The sequence below is a fragment of the Sinocyclocheilus anshuiensis genome, unplaced genomic scaffold (assembly GCF_001515605.1).
Source record: "Sinocyclocheilus anshuiensis isolate Anshui unplaced genomic scaffold, SAMN03320099.WGS_v1.1 scaffold936, whole genome shotgun sequence".
Classification (NCBI taxonomy): Eukaryota; Metazoa; Chordata; class Actinopteri; order Cypriniformes; family Cyprinidae; genus Sinocyclocheilus; species Sinocyclocheilus anshuiensis.
In genome coordinates, this window is record NW_015552621.1 from 137,498 (window position 1) to 149,916 (window position 12,419).

Sequence of the window (12,419 nt, forward strand, 5' to 3'; positions counted from 1 at the left end):
GTCAACAGACATAAAAAAACCTCACAAAACAAAGGCAATGTACAGAGAACACAGCAAGACCGGCCTATTTGAGTAAAACCCATGACTCTTTGGTTCATTACAACTGGGAGGTTGACACACATAATAACGTACAGTCATCAAAAAAGTTGTAAAACATGGCGATTAATCTAATTTAAAAATCACTAGGAAATTTTTGAAATAACACAAAGTGTATTTTTTCAAGGCGGCGCAGCACACATACAGTCATGACAGGAGGAAACATGACAAACACCTTAATCTTAAAGCAACCACTGAAATGGAGGAAAATGAAAACACACTTGCTCACGCGCCCACATCTGTTTAGAATTAATTCCTATGGAAAGTCAAGTCAAATGTCACATGGTTATCTTTAGCTGACTGTGTGCAATCAGGCTGAAGACAGGAGCACGGAGCACAGTAACACTGCACAGGGGCTGCGGCTGGACCAGGCCGAGGTGCTAGCTTGATTTTAAATGCCTGGCTGACCATAAGCAGACTGTTTTCCCTCGTGTACTAGAACAGTGTGTCTTAAAGGGGTCATATGATGTTGCTAAACAGAACATTATTTTGTGTATTTGGTGTAATGAAATGTGTTTATGCGGTTTAAGGTTAAAAAAACATATTATTTTCCACATACTGTACATTATTGTTTCTCCTCTATGCCGAAAACTTGAAATCGCATCATATGACCCCTTTAAATGCTCAAACGTAAGCGTCACTTTTTGCTCGTTCTTCTGGTACGGTGTATATCTGGCTGCCACAGGGAAACCATGCAGTCTGTATTCATGATGAAGAAACGGTGAAGAAACTTCAAACGCACGAGTGAAAGGAAGAGAAAGGTTAAAGGATTATATAACAAAAGACTAAATTATCTGATATAATGCTTCAAATGACTTGGAAAAATGTATTTTATGCATTTAGCGGAAAACTATGAGCACAGTCTGAAAATGTGTCTGGTGTCGTTAGCCTTCGGTGTTATAACTCAGAGAAGTTGAAGCATAGGATGAGAGCCTGAGCTGCAACCCAGACTGACATCTATACATGAGTATAACAATTGCCTTCACTGTCTTCAAGTCAATGGAGTGAGATAAAACGTGACCTTTTAAGAGGAGGAAAATGTGGTCTGGGTGGAATTCAAAGGATGATGTATTGTTTTAACTCATCCAACTAGTTATCTTTAAGGAAGACAGAGGTAGAAGTCTGTGAATAATATGAGAGTGTATTTTTTAGAGCATTGCGAGGCCGTCCTGATTGTTTAGATTTTATTTGCATTTTTCAGTTTTGTTATTTCAAGTTGTGCTTAGCTATGATGAATCAGCCTGCGGGCCAGGAGAGATGAGTGAGAGTGAGCTTCTTGGCTCATGACGCTGCGATGACATACTGGATTGCATTAAAAAAGAAAAAAAACAAAAAAAAAAACAAAAAAAAACAAACAAATCAGGTGATTCATCATTGCTAGTCATTGTCACCACAGAGTAAAACCACAGAGACTGCTTTCCCACTGTACTCTGTTATTACTGATAACAAGGAATTATAAGTAACAAACCAGTAAATTACAGTAAATTAACGTAAACCTCAAAATTCAGATGATTTAAATGTTAAACAACAGCAACGTTTCAACAGAAATGGGCCAAAAGTTATGGAAAACTTGGTAACACTTCAGTATAGGGACCAATTCTCACTATTAACTAGTTGCTTATTAGCATGCCTATTATTAACATATTGGCTGTTTATTAGTACTTGTAAAGCACTTATTCTGCATGACCATATTCTATATCCCTAATCCTACCCAATACCTAAACTTAAAGGGATAGCTCACCCAAAAATGATTGCATTTTTACCACTGGACAAAGACTGATTACTTTTATACAATAATAATAAGGTAAGTTTCAAAAAAATAATTGTCAATGTATCTTTCTGTGTGCTGCTAATTTTAACTGACTAATCTGTGTATTTGCTGGTAAATTACTGGGATACTTTTATAAAGATTAATGTTGATTATATACCTAGTTCAACAAGTGAATGTTACAGGCATTCTACAGCACGGTTCAGTGTGTTCGGCTAATAATGACGTAAGTGACGTCGCTGCTCAGGATTGTCATTTGTCTTTTGCTTAGCCAACAGTTTCTCTGTAGCTGGCCAAGCCTGCTATTTGAGCGAAGTAAACAAACTATTAATAAGCAGCAAATTAGGAGTTTGAGGCAAATGTCATAGTACCGAAAACTTAAAATTGTGATGTCTAGCCCTAAGATAAGAAAAAAAAAAAAAAATTCATAAACTCCTGAAAGCTATGGACATTTCTAGAAGTGAATATAAAGTTTAAAGAAAAAAAAATGTCATCTGGTAGAAAACTCAATAAAATATTTAGTAAGATTAATTATTTTTTTCTTTATTTTTTTCCTTCTTCCAGGAATCAACTGGAAAAGTCATGAAAATTCAGTGGTTAAAAGGTGTAATTTTGGAGTTTTATTTCATGGCACCCACAACCATTTTCACAGATTTATCATAGTTCAGGAGCAATTATTATCAAAATACAGCTATTACATGGATACTTGTAACCATTTCCGGCTTTAAGATGTTTTTGATTTTATAATTATTTTATATTAAAAATGATTTTGAAATCCCCAAATACTTCAGTAGAATTTGAATGCCCAAAGTTCAATTTGTGCTTTTGTCTGAATGTAACAATATGACATTGCTTAACACGTTTAAGTGTTAAGCGTATAAAGAGTGCTCTCAATTTGAAACACAATTGATACGGCTATTAAGAAGTGAGACCTTGAGAGCTTCGAATATCTTCAACACGGAAAGTGACATACAGTATGACGAATTTACAACTAAATCTAATAAAGTCAAAGTCCTAAGGAAGCCATCCAGTAGACAGTAGATGCATCGCTCAGGCTTACAGTAATTCAGTCTTGTTCAGTCAAAAATGATTAATTTAGGTTAAAAATTAGGTGCTGTTTCTGTTTGGTATTTTCAGTTGGGGTGTGTAGAGCTGCTGTGGTTACTATTACATATGTAGGCATGTGGACAGGTAACTCTCGGATGTCTCAGTAGTTGTGTTCTGTTATATATAAACAAGACATGGAATGTCAAGATCCAGGGAGTGACTGCTGTTGCAAAGCGTCTGTGGAGAGCCTACATGTCACATGTCTGAGGAGCTGTGATTTGGTTGGTGTGATTGTTGAGGAGCAGTCACAGCATTCTGTTTGATTGACCTGGGGAAGGATGGAGTACAGACTGATGGTGATGTGCAGATGATCACAAGTTCTTCTGCAGCCAGTCAGATACGTATTCATAAACCAGCAGCATGACTGCACCTCCTATATTCAGAAAGTAAATATCAGTTAAAGGGCATAGATAATTGTCATATGTTAAAGGGATAGTGCACCTAAAAATTTAAATTCTGTCATCAATTATGCATCCTCGTTGCAAACCTGTATGACTTTCTTTATTCTGCTGAACACAAAAGAAGAACCAAAACAGTGTGTTAAACTATTGTCTTTTAGTGTATGCACAAAAAACACTGAGACATTTCTCAAAATAACGCCTTTTTCTTTCTACAGAAGAAAATAATGTGAGTAAATGATGACAACATTTTAATTTTTAGGTGAACTATCCCTTAAATATAGGAAAACTATGTACTTATGTTACCTGGTCCAAGTCTCATTATCTTGGGAATCAGTCCTTTGTATAAGGCAAGATATTTGCAGAAAACACACACACACACACACACACACAGGCATCACCAGTTACATTTTTTTATAATTTAATGATTTGAATTGCTTTCTCCTGTGGAATACAAAAAGAGAAATTCTGAAAATGTTAATGCTGCTCTGTTCCCTACAGAATGTAGTGACACCAATAGCACATTAGAGTATGATAAAAGTAGTCTATACTACTTGTGCATTATATTCAAGGTCTTCTGAAGTCATGCGATTTGTACGAGTTATGGACTAAAATGTAAATTGCTATTCAAATGTCAACAACACCAAATGCAATTGGTTATCGCAAGGCAAGTTTGAACACGTTTAAATTTAGGCTTTTATTCACATTGACAAACGCACATACATAGATCTCATCAAATATGGCAAACAGAAGGTCAACCTTGCTTGATGCATGAGAACATAAAACACAAAATCCCTTTAAAATTTGATCATTTTCTCACACAAATCAATCGTGGCTTCAGAAGACTTAGAATGAGAAGTCAAGTCAAGTCACATTTATTTGTATAGCACTTTATACAATACTGGTTGTGTCAAAGCAGCTTTACAGAGTCAAACAGGAAAATAGTTTGTCAATGATGCAATAAGACAATAACAGAGTCATTTTTCAGCTAAAGTCAGTTCATTGATGATTCAGTGATGTCATCATCCTAGTCATATGGATGAATTTATTGGTACATTTATGATGCATTCATGTCCTTTTTTGGAACTTGAAAATTCACTTTGTATGGATAAGAGCAGCATTAACATTGCTTTAAACATCTTCTTTTGTGTTCCACTGAAGAAAGTCATATAGGTTCTGAATGACACAAGGGTGAGTAAATTACAGAATTTTCTCTTTCTTTCTTTCTTTCTTTCTTTCTTTCTTTCTTTCTTTCTTTCTTTCTTTCTTTCGGGTGATCTATCCCTTTAAGGTAATTAATCTCTCTCACTCTCTTTCTCTCTCAGACTTGGTCTGTCTGTGATGCTGGAACAGGTATAGGGCACTAATAGCTGATTTTGTTGCGTACCTGCCCTAATGTGTTCAAGCTGATTTCTGGCAGTGGGCCTGGCGGTCTCCCTGTCCCAGCCTCTGTCCTCTGCTTGTGCTGGTGTTAATAAGGCTTGAGCCACTTCCTCTCTGCCCCGCTGTCTGATTAGACTGACCCGCTGAGCGCCGCGCGCCTCGTTAGGACCTGCTTAACGACGTCTCCCATAGGGACCACTAATTAGCCAGGACTGTGTCGTGTTAGAGGGCTGGACAGGATAGGGTACCCTCTCAGCACCCCTAAAACTAAAACAGCTTCAGTGTCTCTCTCTTTAACCCACTTACACACACTGCCTTGCCCAAGATCAGGCCTCCATTCTTTGCTTCTAATAACAAATGAGTTGCCGTTCCCTTTGTACAGAGTGAACGGGGCCTATTAGAGTCTTCACTAAGAAACAACAGCCCACGTCAGAATCAACACAGTGTTTACACAATGAATTAACACAAGTTACAATAGCATGGCAGCTGATCTCATGCTTGCTGCATAAAATCTTCCTTGAAGTGCCATTTTTTAGCATTAGTTCTTATTCTTATTTGTCATCATATGCTAATTTATATATTATAAAACAACGGCAGTATTTTTTCCCATGTTAATAGGCAGTGAATCAGGTTTGTTATTTTTTTTATTTACTTTTTTAAAGAAACAATAACAAAATATCATGCCAAACTATTTGGCATAATTGTAGCCCCCTAATTTTGTTTTTTACTTTATGGTTAAAAGAATATTAAAATAAGTTTTAAATTACAAATTAAAAAAATACTCATCACAGAACGTGTATTTAAGTCATCGTGTATGAACTGCATTTTTAATTCATTTTTGTATACTTTATTAATAGACTTTATAAAAAAAAATCAACCTTATATCATTCACCCATTATTACTGGGTGAATGATATAACTTAAGACTATTATTATTTTCTTGAGTTCTAGGATGTGAAATGCACATGGTAAAACATGTCCATATCCATTTTATGGATCCAGATCAAGTATCTAAAAATTCAAATCAAGATCTAGACAAAAGAAATGACACAAAGTACATTAGTGCTCATTTTCCAGAATATAGCTCAGAACAAAAGGACAACATAATTATACTGAGATTTAGATTTAGAGGGTGCTTAAATATGGTGGGTTGTCAAAACTTGCCCTTTTGTCCCCTGAGGGCAAAGGATAAACAAAAAATGTTGTAGAATTTTTCTTGTAGTTGAACCTCATAGCAGTTCTGGTTGGTTTAATACCTCTTGTCGGGTGTAATTTTGACACCTGTAATTGTAGGGTGATGGTGTAGACTCAGGCCTTAACCCTCCTCACGGTACACAAGAGCCATGGTCTGAAAGCAGCTGCGGTACTTGATCTCCCCTGGAACGGACTGAGGACCCTGGATACGGCTTTTAGCAACATCGAAAGGAATGTTCACGCAGGACGAGACCATTCCTGACACCAAACCGATAGCAAACTTTCTCATGAATTCCAGTCAAGGGTCCTGGCATACAGACAGAGAGATAAATTCAAGGTAGAGAGAGCAAGAGCTTTGCTATAGCATGGGAACTATCTGGAGTTTGATGATTAATGATGATCAACACACATTTCCTGTATGTGAAGAGCACAAACAATGCTTTACTTTAATGTTTGCTGAAGATGTTAAAGGAATATTCTGTAAATTTAATTTCTTGTCACTACATAATTGAAACAATGAGTTAACTTTACAAATTGGCCCCATTACCTTTCATTGTAAGTGCCTGACTATACCTAATTTTTTTCTTGAATTAAAAAAGGGACAAGTCTAAATAAATTGCTGAAATAAGTTATGTTGATTGCACTTAACTGGACTATTCTTTAAGGATAAAACAATAACTGTTTGATGACAGTTTTATTGGCAGAGCCATAATATTCAAAATTATGAGATAACACTCTAGTTGATACGAAAATGCAAATTAACGAACACAGAGACAATGTAGGGCGATAGGAGCTAATAAGCTAATAGGAGCTAATACGGAGAGATATGAAAATGTCAATGGAAAATATGCAAGCGAGTGATCCAGCAAGGGAGGACTAAAGAAAGAAGTGAATAAAGGGGGCACAGAGTCAAGGATGTAAATGCAAAGCTGAAATAAAACCTCAGATCATTTTATGGTAGCAGGGCACAGATTAGAGTTTCATGAGAAGAGCGAGGCTTTACTATTGGCTGAGGCAGGTCACATGACCAAGGGCAAACTTTGGGAGAGGATTTATAAACCGAGTTCACGCAGGCAGACTGGGAGGCATATGGGGACAATTTGGGTAATTGGGCTGCGACTCGACACTAGTTACTGTACCAAAAGGAGCCTGAACCAGCACAGCTCCGACATCTAATTGGCCAGAATATATTTTACAAATGACAGCAGCCCAGCAGCGACACGCAACATCGACAGCTAAACCTGAACGTCGCATTGTAGGGGAGGAGCATCGATGTGTAACAACAGCGCTCCGCCTTATGTATAGTTTCCACACAAAACACTCCCTTCATTGCTATTACATTTGTAGCACACTTTCTCGATGTTCATAGAAAAGAGTCGCTGGTTTCATAGCAAATGCTCCTTAAATCTCGGAGCCTGTGCAGGTTTTGGTTTGATACCCCTGGAGAAGGATCATTGATTTGGATCCTAATCCCGAGTGAACGACTGGCTTCTTTGAAAATACTAAAGAAAAGTAGATGCTCCACCTAAAAAACCATATGCTTCCCTGAGATTCTTTTGCAATAGACAGTCAAATCAGGGTTGGTGAGCTCTGCCCTTTTGCATGATTGAGTGCTGGAGGTTTCTGGCTTCTCAGGCAATGACGATCTTAGCACCAGATGAAGGGGGAATACTAATCTTCAGTAGGACTTCAACTGTAACTCCACCCCCCCCCCCCCCCCCAACAAATACCTCAGTCTGCTTCCAATTAATTCATTTGAGTAAATCTAATGCTCCAGTTTATACATGTGGAGCAGGCGTATGGTAACATTTCCATTAAACAAAATTAACTTTGTTTGGGAGTTGAGCCCTGCCGGATGTGTAATTGGAAACTTTGAGGATGTGATGGAGAGCAAACAGGGAAGGTATTAGTGAGGTTTATCTTAGCAGCTCCTCTGCTCCTCCTCCCTCTCCTTCTCTCTCTCTCTCACTCTCTGTTAATGTGCATGAATGATCCCTCCTTTATTTTGATAAGCTACATGTTCAGTCATCAGCCTGTGAATGGGTATTAAAAAAACTCTGGCTTTCATACTACTTTTAGACTTGCAAATGTTTTACGAGATGAACAACATTGTACAATCACTGTAGTTTTCGACCTATGAAAGTGATTTATTCATGTGAAGTAAATACATGTGAAAGATAAATGTGGGCCTTAATGTATCATAACTAACTATATGAAATATGCATGTAATATAAAGGAAAATGTTTTTCTTACACATTTACAAGAAAACATACAATTAAAAATAAAATAAAATCAAGATTTCTGTTTGGAAAGTCTTGTATCTTTTCAATATAGATAATGTCACCCCATGTTGAAATTAACATGATTCTAATAGGTGACCTTAAATGAGAAAAAGTCAAGAGGAAATAAATAGTTTAACCAATTTTCAATAAATTAAAAGAAAAAAAAAATGGATGTGAGTCAAATTGACCCCAACACAACAGGGGTCAATTTAATTCAGCTAAGAGGTCATGCTATGATGTATCGATCTTCTATTGGTCACATGTCTTTTGATCTGTCACAGACTGTGTCGGAAAGAATGACGTAGATGTGGATCAGAGAAACAATCTTTAATAAATCCAAAACAAGGGCTAAGCCACACTAGGAATGACTGTGACACACGAACATGACGTTAGTAGACCCGACAAAGACAGACAGCACAGACTGGGACTTAAATACATTGGGTAACGAGGGTAATTACAAGACAAACCTGGATGACATGAACACAATCAAGCACGGGAGAAACTGTGTCACGAAGCACATGGGGAGGGAAAACACAACAAAACAGGTTCATAGTCCTGACATATCACCCCTTCCCGGAAGGCACGTTCTCGCGCCGTAGAAACAACAGAGGGAGGGACGGGTGGGAACTTGGGAGGAGGCTCGGGAGGGCGAGCAGAGTGTCTGCCAGATGACAGCGGTGGAGGAGGCAGGAGCAGGAGGGTGGGTGGCCATTTGTGAGCCTCCGGGCTCTCAGTGCTGCACTCAGGAGCAAAAGTTCTCCCTGGGTCGACATTGGGACCGGAAGCCCTCTCTGTGTGGGACTCGGAAACGGGAGCCCTCTCTGGGCCAAACTCAGAAACAGGAGCCCTCTCCGGGCCCAACCCAGGAACAGGAGCCCTTCCCTGGGCTAATCTCGGGAACAGAAGCCCTCTCCGGGCCGATCTTGGGAATGGAAGCCCTCTCTGGGCCGAACTGGGGAACAGAAGCCCTAACTGGGCCAGACGTGTGGACAGCAGCCCTCTCTGGGCTTGACTCAGGAACAGGAGCCCTCTCTCGGCTTAATTCAGGAACAGGAGCCCTCTCTAGGCTTAATTCAGGAACAGGAGCCCTCTCTGGGCTAAACTCGGGAACGGAAGCCCTCTCTGGGCCACCCTTGGTAACGGAAACCCTCTCTGGGCTGGAATCGGGAACAGAAGCCCTCTCTGGACAAAACTCAGGAATAGAAGCCCTCTCTGGGTTTGACTCGGGATCAGTGGCCCTCCCTGGGCCAGATGTGGGAATAGCAGCCCTCTCTGGGCTTGATGTGGGGACAGGATTGACAGAGGGCTCAGATGAAGGAGGGAGGAGAATGGACATGTCTGCATATATATCTGCCTCCCAGTCTAGTAGGTCCCCTTCAAAGTCCAGCAGTCCCAGATACACAATAAGCTCACCCTCAGCCATGGTGCAGTGGGCGGAGCTCCTCTCCGCGCTCTCGCCGTCCACGGCTTTTTCCATCGTGGCGGGCGTTGTAGCCGGCTCTCGCACCTAATCTGACGTCACTAGCAGCTCTCTGCGGCGATCCTCAGCTCTGTCGCTCCATGCGGCAATGGCTCGTCGGGCATGGCGAGCTCAGGCTCTCCGTCAGCAGTGGGCTCGGGCATGCGCTCCGCGCAGGGGGGAGATGGTGGGTTGGCCACTCGGTCCGGAGGGGCATCGGCAATGGCTCGTCGGTCATGGCGGGCTCGGGCTCTCCATCATCGGTGGGCTCGGGCTCGGGCTTGCACTCCACGCAGCAGGGTGATGGGGGGCTGGGCTCTGGGTCTGGCTGTGCTCTGGATCGGGGACAGACACTCTCCAGACACCGTATGATACCTTCCCTCCAGCTCAGTCCAGTGGTGTCTAGGAGGTCGACGGGGCGGTGGTAATTTGCCCCGATCCAGAACAGTGAGTTCAGCGTAGCGTTGTCAAACGCCATTACAATGGCGAGCTGGCTGAACTCAGCCGCATACTCTAAGAGGGGAAGGTCCTTACAGGCTAGGGAGATTAACAAAGCGGTGAGGGGATCCATGGGGGAAAACACGGGAAACAAAAGAAACACTGAAAAAAAAAACGGAAATCAAACGGAGGGAAAACATGCAGTTAAATTTTTTGTGAGGTCGGGTCTTCTGTCACACACTGTGTCGGAGAGAACGACGGAGACGTGGATCAGAGAAACAGTCTTTAATAAATCCAAAACAAGGGGTAATCCACACTAGGAAAGACTGTGACACACGAACATGACATTAGTAGACCCGACAAAGACAGACAGCACAGACTGGGACTTAAATACATGGGGTAACAAGGGTAATTACAATATACACCTGGATGACATGAACACAATCAAGCACGGGAGAAACTGGGTCACGGAGCACATGGGGAGGGAAAACACAACAAAACAGGTTCATATTCCTGACATGAACTCTGGAATGCAGTGAAATTCAAAATGTCTTCAGATAAAGTCAATAAAACAAAAAGTGTAGTGTGACCATTCCATAATAGGTTGCACTTGTACCATGTACTACAGGTTTGGAATGACATGAGGGTGAGTAAATGGGATAACTTTAATTTTTAGGTGAACTATCCCAAAATCTATTTTGGGGGACACTGAAACTTACACACCGGACTGGCAGGTATGGCATCTTTAATGTTGAAGTAGAAACCAAAGTAGATCATGTTGAAAACGCCATGCCATCCTAGGGTGGAGGTCAGGCCCTTATTAAGCCCATGGAGACCGAAGCCATCTGTGTTTATAATCATTCTGGCCTATGCAAATGTAGAGGGTTGCTGCAAGTAAAAACAGAGAGCAAAAACATTAGGATCCTCAAAATGAATGACTAAGACATTTTGTAACAAGACAAAGGCAAAAACAATACCAAGACGACAATTAACAGCTGTAGTCTCTTACCACTTTGAATGAATCCCTGTTGGCCTGTAGGCTCACTTTCACTACTGCAAATGGATTTACAACCAGTGCCTCGGTTAACCCCGACCCCAGGCCAGCCACAGAGAGAGCCTAGCATATTGAAGCAGGCAGAATTACATTACAGGAGAACATGACGCCACATGACAAATGAGAAAGACACAAAGACTATAAAGAAAGTCACTTTGTGTTTAATTCAGAACAGATAGTATTTTTTAGATGACCAGTCAACACTTAAGGTATGCCACACAAATCCCATAACTCAAAGGAACAATGCTACTGTGACACTTAGCCTTTTAGAAACCTGTTTGTCCAAACGCAGAGCTTGACTTTAACCCACGAATGAATGAAACTGCCACCGTCAATCTTTCTCAGAGGTTAGAAAGGAAACGCAGACAGGAATCAAAGATGAGTGAACTGGCTCAGACAAAATGACTGGGACAAAGATAAATTACTTCATATGTTGCAATAACAGCTCAACTCAACTGTATGACGGAGCAAAAGGTTTCATAATTTCATACTAGCTGAACAGAGACGCATCGGGCCTTTAGCTCACCAAATTAACAGCAGTGGTCATGTTAGCATAGTCATAGTTTTTGTCTTTTGATGAAAAATGTCATTTCAGTTTACTTAATACTTTGCCATGCCATATTAATTCGTTGTGCATTTTACACTGACTACAATGTCTGACTGCAGTGTCAGACTGTATCAGGCACAAACTTTGTAAAATGTATCAACATTTTTCAGTTTAAATATGTATCAAACATTTTCAGTGCTTTAGTTTTTTTTTTTTATGTGAAGCCTCTTATGATCACCAAGGCTGTATTTAAAAAAAAAAAAATACAGTAAAACATCAGTAATATTGTGAATATTATTAAAACAATTTTAAAAAACTTTTTGATTTGAATATATTTTAAAAAGTAATTTATTCCTGTGATGATAATCTTATTATGAATATTATATCTTATTATTATGAAAACAGTTACTGCTTAATATTTTTATGGAAACCGTGATACATTTTTTTTTCAGGATTCTTTGATGAATAGACAGCTGAAGAGCATTTGTTTGAAATAAAAAAAAATGTATACTTGAATATTTATTATTGCTGATAGTGATTATATACGCCATTTTATTTTATATATTATTTTATATATCATATGCAACTAAATCGGTTTTTCTTCTCATTGTCAGTGAATCGGTAATATATTGCACTGTTATAATTTTCTTGTCCTACATTTCAGTATGTTTACATTACATCACCTAATCATCAT

The 12,419-nt window shown here is 39.8% G+C and overlaps 1 pseudogene; it reads right to left on the minus strand.

Moving 5' to 3' along the window:
* Positions 1-3,190: 3,190 nt before the first annotated feature.
* LOC107666234 (mitochondrial 2-oxodicarboxylate carrier-like) lies at positions 3,191-11,725 on the minus strand (annotated as a pseudogene).
* Between the last annotated feature and the right edge of the window lie 694 nt (positions 11,726-12,419).